Here is a 12,696-nt window from a genome sequence, read left to right on the forward strand (position 1 = left end):
GTGAAGCCAAGCCAGTGTCCCCAGTGTTTGTAGTTCTACCAATCAACCTGTAGACTCTGAGCTGATAGGAGTGATGGTGTTATAAACATGAATATGTGTATTATCTCTCATTTTAAATATGAACATTCATGTGTGTTATGTCTCATTTCAATACTAAGAACAGAAAGCTTTCTACTGACTTAAGTGTGAGTAAATGCAGAAGAGTCTCATTTTGGAAATTATTTCAATCCAAGTTATCAACCCTCATTTAATTTACAATTCAAATATGGGTAAAAGATCATTCCAAGAAGATCATTCCCATTGGTTAATGTTTCTTGATAATTGTTTATCTTGATATTTTATTCACAACCTTCATGAGGAAAACTAAGAATGCCAATGACACTAAAAGACAAAAAAGTGAGATTAGAAGGAATTCATTATATGTGTCATGGGGTAGCACCCCAACCCATCTGTGTGTCTTGCCTTCAGAGTGGGTTTGTGTGGCACCTTAAATTTTAACAAAGTAAAGCTAGCAGACATTACCGGACTCTGTTACAGAAGGGAAAAATAAGAACCCTATCTCTTAGAAAAAAATAAGTAAGTTGAGACATAATTTGAAATTAACACTATGGTCTCAAGCCAGTGAGTAAAAACAGGTTTCAAAAAATGTAAGCTAGATTTTAAAAGAGAGAAATAAATAAATTTCATAGTATTTTTTGAAAGCTCTGACACTTTTGGTAACCCTGATGCTTGACATATCAGGGTTAAATTTTAGTAAGAGTGAAATGCATAGCAAATAGTTTCTTAACTCTGGGAATTTTACAGGGAGTAGGAAGCACTAAGGATGATCCCCGGGGCCTTGGACATGCTGGGAAAACACTCTACACTACACCTGAGCACCTTTGGCTCTCTTTTCCTTCTTATTTGGAGGCAAGCCTGTTGGGTTACCCTTCTACACTATGTATTCAGAAGCTGAATTCTGTGCTCCTGACCAGACTGAATTAAACAATGTTTTGCAAAGAAAGTTCCCAGATAGTCCCTGATTGGTTAATAAAAGTCTGGACCCAATGACTGGGCAGAGAGGATGGGAAGTCAGGACTTAAAATGGAGTAAGAGGTTTCAAGAGAGACCATGAAGAGAAGAAGAGCAGAGACTAAAGAAGGAGGCTACTGTGAGGCAAGATGGACCATGAGCATGGACCATGAGCATGTGGCCAAAAGGAGCTCATTCTGAAGACACACGTGGACAGAGCAAGCCAGGTGAGACACAAACCGCAAGTAACATGGAGCCTATGGCTGGGATGTAGGTTAGAATAGCTCAGAACTGCCCATTCCAGGCTTAGAGCTTGTTGGAAAAAAAAATCATGTCTCTGTGGCTTTCATTCAGGAGCTGCATGAGCTAGAAGAGGGCAGAAACTCCAGAAAAATTATCCCAACACTAGCCTCACGAACTTTCCCAGGTTAGCCTTGAACTCACTATGCAGTCCTGGTGGGCTATGCTCTTCTTATCTCAACCTCCCAACTAACTGAGATTACAGTCCTGCACTATCAGACACGACTTAGAGATAGATTTTAAAGATACACATGAATTCACTTTCCTCTTGTGATCTGGATTCTGGTGACCTCCAACTTCATCTTGAACATACTGGCAAGTAACTCAGAATCTCCTTTAGTATTGGTTTTAACTTCTTTTTAAATATGTGCCTCATTCAACTAATGACTTGCCATGAGGCTTGAGTTCCAATATTTACTCTGACACACTGTTTCAGTGCTTACACTTCATGGGCTTCCTTCTAGGGATCTTGGCCTGCTTATTCCCTTCTCCCCCAACCCCAACTCCATCCCAGTTTCCTCCATAGGATTGTTCTGGTAAACATTTAGCCTATTTGTAGCATGGGAAGTTTCTTCCTTCTCCTTCAACTGTGGTTGAACAGTTGAACTAAAACAATAGTTTTAGTTGTTACAGTTTAGTTGTTACACCCTAATTCTGAAGACATGACCTTTGTGGACTTGGTGTGCCTTGCTTCAAAGCTCTCTGGCTTTCAGAGTTTCTATTGAGAAATCAGCTTTCTGATTAGGTTTCCTTCATACATGTAACATTTTTTTCCTCTTTCATCTTTCAATATACCTTCTTTGTTCTGTATACTTGTGTATACATGAGAATATACTTATACTATGCATATATGTATGTATGTGTACTTATGTGTGTATGATATGCTTTGGGGGGTTTCTTTTATGGTCTTATCTGTTTGGTGCTTTCTGTGCCTCTTGCATCTGTGTGGGTGTGTCATTCCTAAATTTGAGTAAGTTTTTTTTCTATTATCTTATTGAAGATCTGGTCTATGCTATTGTCCTAGGATTCTTTGCCCTCATCTATGACTATAATTTGAAGGGTTTTTTTTTTTTTTTTTGTCATGGTATCTCACAGTTTTTGTATGTTCCTCTCCTGATTTTTTTTCATAGTTTTGGCTTGTGTGGGGTTTAATACCTCAACTTTGCCTTTGAGACATGAAATTCTGTCTTCTACTTGATCCTCTCTCCTGAGTTTCTTATTGGGTTCTTCAATTTGTCTGCACTACCATCATTTCAGCATGAGCTCTCTTCAATGTTTCTATCTCTTTAGTGAATTTAGTTTTCTGCTTCTGGGTAGCTTTTATAATTTCACTCCACCTCATGATTGTTTTCGTGGCCATCACTCAGATACACTTTGAGTTCATTCTCTGTAAGTTCATTGAGTTACTTGAGTTTTCTTTAAGCTCTTTTGATGAAGTTTATGGTTGTCCTTTCAGGTAATCTTCACTGAAGGTCATTTCTGTAGAATTGATGGATAGGGCGAGGGGCATATTTGTTTTGACCTTTCACACTGTTGTGTATTTGAAATGATGTGACATTGTCTTCAGTCAACAAAGCCCAGAAACACAGAGAAGGACAAACCAGATGAAACTTATTTGGACCCTTAATCCAGACAGGAAGCTCTGAAGAATCATTTCTGCACTGTTGCTGCCAGCATTTGCTGACATCAACACCCATTTTCCTCCGCATTCCATCATGGACTGAAGACCAGTGGCTCTCTAGAATCTTCCAGTCCTCCAGGAGCTGATTAAGACTGTGGAGGCACAAGAAACATGAGAGTCTGGACTGAGTAGCTCCTGGGTTCACAGCCTCTCCAGCATGTAGATTGTCATTGTTGCCCTACCCAACCTTGTGTAAGTCAAGTTAATAAATCCCACTTGTAAAATTCAGCAATAGGCCTGGCTTATTTGCCCGCTCAAAGTCTTAGGTCTCCATGGAAAAACACTGAAACAGAGGGCTATAAATTATTGTAAACAGACAGCTTTTGTTGAAATCTACCAGCCTGAGTAGTCATAGACTTTGTATCTGATCCCTGTCAACAAGCAGTTGGATGAGATACTAAAACAGTTCCATTTTCAACCTTATTTCCTACTTGGCTTGGATAATCATATTGCTGTTAACGTTTGAACCTTGTGTCTCAAGCAGATAAGTTGCCTTCACATAAAGATCTCTCCCAACAAGCCCAGCTACTCCGCACCTCAGATGGGATGAAGTCGTGTACCCCACACAGCTGCTTCTACTGGACCTGTTCCTCCTGACCTATCCTCAGATGGGCTCCATAAACCCTGGACAGCAGGACACAGCCGACTCTCCTACATACCCATTCTCCTAGGTTCCCCCTAGAGACACGTCGCCCCCAATGTCAGCAGGAAGTAGCCAGATATCACGACGACGACCCTATTCCTGTTCCACCTCTCTCTTTTCTTTTTAGTTAACTAAAACGGGGGAAACTGTACTCTCCCCCCATGAGCAAGCCTGAAGAGACCTTGGTTACCACAACAAGGTCAAGTGACGGGATCTAGGTGGAGTTACCCACCTTGGTTTCCCGGAACACAGCAGAACTGCCCCTGGGCTTGCCTTGAGGCATCTCCGGCCGTGACCTGGAATGGACTATGGATTATCCCACCCATCTGAAACCAGGAGGGGTTGTGGGTTGGGTCTTCCCCTTTAAATTGAGAGCTGAACATTAAAGCTTGGGGCCTTGATCAGAGAACTTTGTCTTGGCCTCATCTCTTCTCGCCCTCCAGCCCCTTTCATTCCCAGCCCCCCTTTCAGGTGAACCCAGTTGACTTGTGGCCGCGGGCGGCTACAGAGTTCTTGTTCTATTATTTGTGTCCCTCCAGAGAACCCCGACTAATCCAACAGTGCAAACATCTAAGAGAGAAACCGCATCTCTTGACAGAACAGCATCATTCTAAAAGCTGAAGAAACTTAAATGCTTCTAAAAGTGAGTAGAAAGCCAAATTCATATCTCTAAATTTAAAAATAAATCCCCCAACAGCTTTGGCAGTATGACAGCGGTATGAAAAGAACAGTGCATGGGGAGGCAGTGGAGACAGCTTTAGTGAACACTTGACTTCAAAAAAATATATTTTATATTTGGAAGTGGCAAAATAGATTCCACAGGATTTGGCTGGGTGAGGGATGGATATTTTATTGGTTCTTAACTCTTACATTTTCACCAGAGTAGCAGCTAGAAAACTTAAACAACATATATTTACCACCAAGAAAAATGTTTCTCTTGTGACAAATTGTTCATTTAAAACTGGGATTCAGAGCAAATTTGAGGCTTGGCATACACAGCGAAGAGGGAAGACACTTCCCTGTTAGGTAGATTTGTGGCAGTTCTTCAGCTCACCCTTCAGAGACAGCAGGGAGGAGGCCACACACAGAAATGGGCTTTTGTGTAGGTTTGTTTGGGGAAGATTTATAGGTCCTACCAGAATTCCAGGACAGGAGAAGGGTAGTGACTTTTGCATAGCCATGACCAAAACACTAGATGTAAGCATCACAAAGTCAGAACATTACTTTGGGTCACAGTTTCAAAGGGTTCAGGCTAGCATTGCTTTGAATATGCATTTAAGTATAACATCATGTCAGTGGGAATGTACTACTGACATGATGTCTCATCATGTCAGAGATGTTTCTCCACCTCTCGGTAGCTAGTTATCAAGCTACTTCAAGCCCCTACTCCCTTGCCTTCCCTACCATGATGAGCTGTGAACAGTGCTTGTCAGGCTATTTTATCACAGCAACAGGAGAGAGAACTAAGACAGCCACCAAAGGCTTCACATCCCGAATCAGTGTGTCCTAAAAGCAGTGTAGATATGGAGCTGTAGATCCAGAGAGTGGTGGCTTGTTTAAGCACAATCACTAAGAGAATAATAACTTCCTCCGGACCCATCTCCATTGACTTAAAACTTAGGAAACACAGAACTCATGGGGCTATCTCCAATATGTTAAATTGGTCAGTGTTTAGTGTGGAGGGACAAGAAAATATCAGCCCTGGGTCAGATCTGCTTCTGTGAATTGTCTGTTTCTGTGAATCCCTTTCCTAAATCCCAGCTACATTCCTTCACCTTTGAATCTCCCAGATGCCTCCACACCACAGTGAGACAAGGCAGATTTACTTAATACTATGTACCTGAAGATCTATCAGCATATATGCTATCCTTGATTTCCAAATATGGGCATCTTCCATTTACAAAGGGTTTCCGGGGCAGCTTTATACATACCGCTGAGAGGAATCAGAGATGATGACGTCTGGCCCCACCTATGGTCCACCAAGGTCTGCAGGGAGGATAGATATTTGATGAGGAGAAAATAATGCCTGTACCCAGGATACCTCAGAGAGCAGTATCAAACTCCACAGAGAGGGTGTACCCAGCAGAGTGGAGAAGGGCAAAAGAGTGCCATGGTCTGGAGAGGTCGGATATACAGACTGCAATGTCTGCCTCCTGCTGGGATCCAAAAGCCTCTTGCAGGGATGTTAATGAAAGCCATAGGGGTTAGCAGGAGATGGAGAATCAGGGTCTCATAGCTCTCCTGCATCTGTCTGTCCTTTCCACACGTGTCCACTTTCCAGTTCAAATATCCCAAGTTGTGAAACAAAAACCTCTCTTGTTAGCTCCTTTCCCCTGTTCCTGTTCAGCCACTATGGGATATCTTCCCTGGAGCATCCATGAAAATGTCCATCAGCTAAGGACTCTGATGTTGATATGTGTATCACTCTGCTAATATTATGCTCTCTGGCATATTGAACCTTGAAAATAATTTATTGATGTTAAACAAGCTATGACTTTGTCCATAAGAAGACTTTGATCTTGTTGGATATTCATTATTCTATTAAACTTAGAGAAATAATTTCTCCTGGATTAATAGATTAATTTTGAAACCAGGCATAGTGGTGCCTGATAATCCCAAGACTCAGGATGCTGAAGCAGGAGGATGACAAATTTTAAGCCAGCCTTGGCCATTTAGTGAAGCCCTGCCTTAAGAAATGAAAAAGGCATCTACCTCAATTGTTTGCATATTTCATAGACACAGTGCTAACACAATAGACATTGATTTCTTTTTAGGAGCATGTGTCATCTGTCTTCTCATTTCACTCTTATCTAATAACATAAAAAATAATTTTCCCAAGAAAACTGCATTTATTCCATTATTTCCTTAGAATAGCTATATACTTTGACCATGGGATGCATTATTGGACTTTTCATCACATGGCACAGTATTGTAGCATCGTTCGTTATTCATCTGGGTTGAAACACTGAGTCTCTTGAATGAAGAAATGGTAACCAATGATCACTGTATGGACTGAGTATTTCCTGTTTTTAACGTCTAGTTCAAAGAATTTAAAAGTACACACAAATATCAAAGTTATAAGAGAGTTTATTCAAAGGCAAAATGGAAGTAGAGATATCCTGCAGTAGGGCTGCAGGCCTTGAATGAGATTTGCTCAAAGACTCTGGACTAGCCCTTAGGGCTGCTCTCCATGGGTCCTGGAGGAGTTGATCATTAGAAGCAGGAGCATGAAAGTTCTCTGTTTTGATTGACAGGTTACATAGCCTTTTTTCTCTACTCACAGTCTTTTCCAAGATGCAACTGATTTGATAATGTGCACGGGCAGTCATGCATAGGCATAAGATGGTAAATATAGAATTTCCTCTCCCCTAAAAGTTCAGTTTATGAGATAGTTTGCCTTACTGTGCATATACCCCAAATCAGTCTAGAATGGTATACTTATATTAGCTCCACAATATGGTTGAGCCTGTGTTTAGCTAAATAAATTAATTGAGTGAGTATGGTAGTGGGGAGATTCTAGTGGGGTGTTGGAAAAGTACTAGGAAGTAGTGATTTGTTTGGATAGAGGGGAGTGTGTGTGTGTGTGTGTGTGTGTGTGTGTGTGTGTGTGTGTGTAAGAGAGAGAGAGAGAGAGAGAGAGAGAGAGAGAGAGAGAGAGAGAGAAGAGCTCCCAGTTGCTAAGCTATCCTTTTAAACTACCTTGTTCAAAATTACCATATCATAACATTTATACATGAACATAGGAATCTATTGTTAATTCTCAACACAAAATGATTGACTTCTCAAAGAGCTAACTTAGACAGGGTTAATTTTTTCCAGATTAGACTTTGTCTCACAAGACTATCTCCTGAATTCAAGCTAATGTAGGTAGCCTGTTCCAGCCTGGCTGCATTACCTAAGTGTTTAGGTAGAGGACTGAAAGCTGTGTGTTCAATGCTGGAACAGCCATGCAGCATTTAAAGTTGTAAACCTTTTGAACATGCTCTGACCTTAAACCCTAAGGAGAGCCATGCATGCACATGGGAATGATGGTCATGAAGAATAACTTCCTGCTTAGGCAAACAGCCCCAAATGGAATAAACAGATAGCTAGCTACTCACAGTTCCTCTCTTCCTGACCGTTCATTTATGTTTCCCTTGTCTAGAATGTCATCACCTTCCATGCAGATCATTATAGAGTCAAAGAAGTGGCATGTATCCACATCCCACTGACAAAATGCTCACTTCCATCTGAACCTGGGACCAGAAGCTGTCTCTATTAGGGAAGCAGCACACTCTTCTCACCGATTATCATTCTTGCCACAGGTATGGAAATCACTGAAGCTTATTAGTCCAAGGGTTATAGACAGGAAGACTGCTCTGTGGCTTTTGACAATCATTTGTTACTTAAGGGGATATGATGGACAAATGTGGGAAAACATGAAATACGGATTCACACAGAGAGAGGCTATCTGCCTGAGTGTCAATTAGAAAGCCAGCAAATGTGGTTGGAAACATGGCCCAGCAATTAAGAGTGTATATTAGTCTTCCAGAAGATTCAAGTTCAGTCTCCAGAACCAACAGCTCTTGGGTCATGACTGACTGCCTGTGACTTCAGCTCCAGGAGATCAGATGCCCACTTCTGGCCTCCTCACCTACACTCCTGTGCACAAATCCACAGACAGATATGTAGACACAGAATCTTGAGAGAGAAAGTGCAGCTCCCTGCCTATGTAAAGACTGCGTTCCTAGCAAGTTACCAACTCCCTCTGAGAAAGTCAGAAAACCACTAAGGAGTGCCAAGGCGAGGCATCTATTTCAACCTGAGTGGCCACTGTGTTCACTTTGAGAAGTGTGGAAATGAAAACTAGCTGTTCAGCATCCTCAGCCCAGAGGAGATCCACAGCATCTGTTACGCTTCTTGTGAGGATGCCAAGCCTTAACCTAGCTCTTGCAACCATGAATCGCCTTGAACTCCAACCAAGTAGAGACACTCACATCACATGAGTCTTCATGCTTAAACTATGACCTTGTGATACCTGTACATCTGCTCATCTCAGGTCCTGAAGCCAACACCAAAGATATGAGTCAGCCTGGCTGTCCAACATGTGCCAATGAACTTAACATGATCCAGTTCCCCTCAGTCTCTAGGCTTGAGGAAGAGCCCCTTTCCTAAATGGGACTTAAGTGGTCCTTCTGTCACTGAATGCCCCTGTATTCTCTCCCATATCAGCTTTAACACACTCAGAACCAGCATCATTCTGCCTGTAGCAGGAAGCTAAGACCAGGATATTAAAGCCATCTGGAGTCACAACACTTAACATTCATAAAGTCCTTCTTCAAGTAGCTTAGATCACACTAGGAATGGTGTCATTCAAATCAAGTTTCAGGTGTATAGGGAGGTACAGGCTTTCTTACGAGGCTATGAGGAGGTTAATAACTTCGTAGAAAGGAGTTATGCTGAATGAACATTTGTTATACAAGTAATAAAATAAAGTGTTTCTATGTTCTGGTGTGTTGGATCTATATAGAGCCCGAGGCTTCAAAATTTGTATGTCACACCACAGGAATGAGGACTCCCCCCAATGCAGATCAAAAGCAGTGCTTGGGGAGTTGCACCCCTGAACTCTTGTCAGGTGTGCTGTTGTGACCTTACAGCCACTGGAGACAGAAGCTCCCCAGGAACTGCTAACATGGGGATAGGAGTTTCCTCCCTTGAACAAGATTCCCACCTACGGACAATGTCTCCCTAAGAAATGAAGACTGTACAGCCCAGCTCAGCTCAATGCAGAATCTCAAAGCCACCCTCCTGGAGAGCATTGCCCCACCTCTGTCCTGGCCACCCTTCCATGGCCACTTCCCCTCACACAGCCAGAGCCCTTTCCTGCATTGTCCCTTCAACCCAAGTGCTGAGCTCCCTGGGAGAGAGATGAGGGTACACCTCACTTTCTACTTAGTTTCTCCTGCTTCCTGACTTTCACTCACATTTACAGAAGCTATGGGGAAATAAGAAGGGTTTCTTCCCCTAGATCATCGGCATTCTGTCTATACATGGCCAGAAATGGCAGGAATGATGAAGGAAGTGGATTGAAAGGGAGGGAATTAGAATTTAACATTCACTGCAGCCTGCCTGCGCGAGTGCGTGAGTGTGCGCGTGCACGTGTGTGTGTGTGTGTGTGTGTGTGTGTGTGTATGTGTGTGTGTGTGTGTGTGTGTGTGTGTGTGTGTGTGTGTGTGTATGAGTGCATGCGTGAGTGCTAAAAAATGCTCAGTGTATGAATACCCCATGGCTCATCCTCAACTGCTGCACTGTCATGTGCTGTCATTATCCCCATTTTAAGGAAGTGGAAAACTGAGATCCACAGTGACTGTTATGTATTGTTCAAAACAAATTCAGAAACCCCAAAAGCATTGGTACCATGGAAACAACAGCATCTGGAAGATGGGATTAGAGGGCTACGAATCGCAGTTCCAACAAAGGAAAGCAGGGAAAGAAAGGCTCACAGACACTTTTAAGTGACTAAGACAGTTGCCTTAGCAGTGGGTAAAGGAAACAGCCCACAAACAGAATAGAAATGAACTTGACAGCATCTGCCGTCTGCACACCACCCGAGCTCTGTCCTCAAACGGATGTTTCCATGCTGCCTCAGCGTGCAATGCGTCTCGTGGGCTGCTGAAGACCTGCGCATGCGTGATTAATGCTCAATGAACTCTTGCTTCCACTTATTATCTTTGATCATTTGCTTTCTGCTTTGACAAGAATTTTGTAAAAGTCACTTATCTCCTCCCCTTGGGTTTCATGGGGAGATCAGCTCAGCATTTCAACCTGTTCATTCCAGACCCCTGTGATGTCAGGATGAGCAGAGATCACCATGGCTCTGAGGAAATAAATTAAAAATGGTGATTCCGGCTCCACCGAAGAAGTTTTGAAAGATCTGAAAGCATTATATGGGCAGAGCTCAGCCAGGCCTCCAGCTGCTCTCATGGCCAAGGCAAGCTTTGATCTTCATCTTTGACCTGAAAAAAAAAAATATGGATACATAAAAAGAAAAAAGAGACCCTCACACTGCAATCTGATATCTCTCTCTCTCTCTCTCTCTCTCTCTCTCTCTCTCTCTCTCTCTCTCTCTTTCTCTCTCTCTCTCTCTCTCTCCAGCTGAGAATCAAGAATTAAAGCACAATTAACAGAATTTGCTGTAGAAATTGTTAAAATAGTAATGTAGCCAACTCAGGGCTGTGGTTCAATTCCCAGTACCCTCAGTACCCAACACATAGCTATGTCTGTATATATATATAAATCAAAGTAGATGTCCCTAGATTAATGGAGTTCTCCTAAGGTGCCACAGAGCTGAGCCTCAGTCCCCACTGCTACTGACAACCCATGACAGGATGGCAGCACCTCCATCCTGGACTTGGCGACCCTCCATCATAGATCTCCTGCCCAGGCATGGGACAAGACTACTGAGGAAACACCTGAGCTGTGGGTACCTGTCTTCAGACCAGGGAGCCCTACAGCAGGTCTGCCATCCATCTGAGCAGGTTCTCACAAGTTCCTCGACCCCTGCTGGAGATGAACTCATGTGTCTGTCCTGAGAATAGTGAGCGCCAGACAGGAAGAAGACACAGAGGCCTAGGAATGGCCTGTGAACACCCTCAAATGCTTTCATTCACCCCCACCCCCTTCATAATGTGCCCACACAAGATGCCAGACAAAGGTGAATTACTTCTGAGAAGTTTTCTTGGAAGGGACAGAATGTGCTGGAAAGCAGTCCTGGCATAAACATAAATAAAGTTCATTTCTTGGGCCACTTTCAAGTAGGTGCAGCCCAACCCTAGGCTGAGTTCATGGCTCAGTGTGCCCGTGAGAGGCTCTCAAGCTAGATACTCTGAACTCTTGTGGTAGTTACACAGGGAGGTGCTGACTGCCGTAGGGCAGGGAGGTTATGGGGGAGAGCCTCCCACCATGATGCACTCAGTCACAGCTCCACAAGGGTGCTGTTGCTCAACCACAGGACTGACCTCATCCTGAAGAGCCTTCCATAGCCCAGGGCCTCCATCTTAGGCTTTTATTGTGATAAAAGCATCATAATCAAAAGCAACTTGGAAAGGGAGGGATTTATTTTATCTTATATTTCCAGTTAGCCGTCAATCACTGAAGAAAGTCGAGGCAGAAACTCAAGCAGGGCAAGAACTTTAAACTCTGCTGACAGAAAAGAGGCTATCCTTACATCTACATATCTATATATACGCTACATATAGCCCACAGCAGAAGCCCCATTGAAGAGGACTCTCTGCTTGTGTAAATCCATTCAAATTTGTACCAATACAAATCTGTTCACTCACTGAAGTGACGTTTACCTGCTGTGTCATCTCAAGGACACCCAGAAAGGTGGGGGAAAGGGTCTGATCAATCTGCTGCCCCAGGGTTCATGTCTTTGATCTACTGAAAGTTGAAGGTTTCTGTTGCACACTTAAACACGCATGGCAAATGCTCTTCACGTTCCCATTTGAACATGTACATGTTCAGTCGTATAGCTGTTACATAAAACCTGCACATTCTAACAGACTGGAGCATGGAGTAAAGGTGATATTGAATCTTTTCTCTCTCTTTGATGAAAGAAACTTCAAAGAATTTGCGACTTTTAATCCAGGACAAGAGACGATCTGAAGGAAAAAAAAAAAAAAAAAAAAACCACTTGACACAGTATCTCATGAAAACTACTATGGAGGACACACACATCACCCCCCCTCCCCGAAGCTTGCTAAGGTTGGCCATCTCTTTGCACTACCAGGCAAGGTGAGAGCATTCCACAACACTACCTGGACAGAGACCCTGGATGGAGGGAAGGAGCAAGGAACTGGCAAGATATGAGGTCTAGACACTGGAAACAGAACAGCATGTCTTTTACGGACCACAAACAGGATGCTTGCTGTCATAGGGGAAATGGAAGGCAAGGACAGGTCTGATCTTGAGGATGAGAGCATTTATCCAGGCTGCAATGGTGTGAGGAGATGGCTGGAAGAAAAGATGATACAGGCCACTCAGGGGGCATTTTAGGGATGCAGATGAAAGAAGCTGTTTC

At 43.1% G+C, this 12,696-nt stretch overlaps 1 long non-coding RNA gene across 1 annotated transcript; it reads left to right on the plus strand.

Moving 5' to 3' along the window:
* On the plus strand, positions 1 to 9,233 carry LOC143443869 (uncharacterized). The gene is made up of 3 exons (XR_013113191.1): positions 1 to 1,238; positions 4,175 to 4,278; positions 7,780 to 9,233. It is a non-coding gene; the product is annotated as an uncharacterized LOC143443869 (long non-coding RNA).
* Positions 9,234 to 12,696: the final 3,463 nt, after the last annotated feature.

This window comes from Arvicanthis niloticus, chromosome 11 (assembly GCF_011762505.2).
Source record: "Arvicanthis niloticus isolate mArvNil1 chromosome 11, mArvNil1.pat.X, whole genome shotgun sequence".
Lineage (NCBI taxonomy): Eukaryota > Metazoa > Chordata > Mammalia > Rodentia > Muridae > Arvicanthis > Arvicanthis niloticus.